At 39.9% G+C, this 1,173-nt stretch overlaps 2 non-coding genes across 2 annotated transcripts; both read left to right on the top strand.

The window, feature by feature from the left end:
- Window positions 1-203: 203 nt before the first annotated feature.
- trnai-aau (transfer RNA isoleucine (anticodon AAU)) lies at window positions 204-277 on the top strand. The gene has a single exon. It is a non-coding gene; the product is annotated as a tRNA-Ile (tRNA).
- A 705-nt stretch (window positions 278-982) lies between these two features.
- On the top strand, window positions 983-1,056 carry trnai-aau (transfer RNA isoleucine (anticodon AAU)). Its single transcript has one exon. It is a non-coding gene; the product is annotated as a tRNA-Ile (tRNA).
- Window positions 1,057-1,173: the final 117 nt, after the last annotated feature.

Below are 1,173 nucleotides of genomic sequence, written 5' to 3'. Positions count from 1 at the left end.
ATAAGAAATATGGTGTAAGCAATGTTACTTCAAAATTGAGGTCATTCATATGAGATGTCAGCGGTCTTCCGTTTAACCTAACCAAGCAAGTAAAGCTGATGGGGTTTCACACCCGATTGACCATTAAATAAATACTTGCATTTTGCACGTTCTGTCCTGCTATAATTTTGGAAGTAATGGAGTAGAATTGACTAGTGAAAAAGGGCCGGTTAGCTCAGATGGTCAGAGCATGGTGCTAATAACGCCAAGGTCATGGGTTCAATCCCCATACTGGCCAGTAATGGTTATTCAACAATGGAGTGTGTCTACAATTGCAGTTCAACTTATGATACAGATAAACATCATGGAAAAAGAGAGCTGGTTTTGAATCCCTTCAAGGTTAAATGCTCTAGCCTCATTCAAAGACACTTTGTGGAACCCGTTTGCTGCACAGTGTAAATAATCTTTAATTCTACAATTGTTTAAGTTTCAAGCTGTAATTGTAAGTTTGATATAGAAAGTGTTTTTCTCTGCCGAAGGATTTTGTTGGATGAGGTGGGCACTAATCCCAATGACTTTCACATGTGAAGTCAGCAGTGTACCATTTAAGCCAGCTTTGCAGTATGTCTTTGGACAAAGGATAGCTCCCTCCTCCTCAGCATCTAAACCATTGCATTTCTGAAGTGTAACAAACCTGAGTTTTGAGACCATGTGGCCTGATGGACAAGGCGTCTGACTTCGGATCAGAAGATTGAGGGTTCGAGTCCCTTCGTGATTAATAGCTCAACGCTCATTATAAGAAATATGGTGTAAGCAATGTTACTTCAAAATTGAGGTCATTCCATTCATATGAGATGTCAGCGGTCTTCCCTTTAACCTAACCAAGCAAGTAAAGCTGATGTGGTTTCACACCCGATTGACCATTAAATAAATACTTGCATTTTGCACGTTCTGTCCTGCTATAATTTTGGAAGTAATGGAGTAGAATTAACAAGTGAAAAAGGGCCAGTTAGCTCAGATGGTCAGAGCGTGGTGCTAATAACGCCAAGGTCATGGGTTCAATCCCCGTAATGGTCATTCAACAATAGAATGTGTCCATAATTGCTGTTCAACTTATGATACAGATAAACATCATGGAAAAAGAGACCTGGTTTTGAATCCCTTCAAGGTTAAATGCTCTAGCCTCATTCAAAG

The sequence above is a fragment of the Anarrhichthys ocellatus genome, unplaced genomic scaffold, assembly GCF_004355925.1.
Source record: "Anarrhichthys ocellatus isolate YVR2014 unplaced genomic scaffold, GSC_Weel_1.0 scaffold10070, whole genome shotgun sequence".
NCBI classification, from domain to species: Eukaryota; Metazoa; Chordata; class Actinopteri; order Perciformes; family Anarhichadidae; genus Anarrhichthys; species Anarrhichthys ocellatus.
The sequence above is the reverse complement of the archived record's forward strand: the minus strand, read 5'-3'. Positions and strand labels throughout refer to the sequence as shown.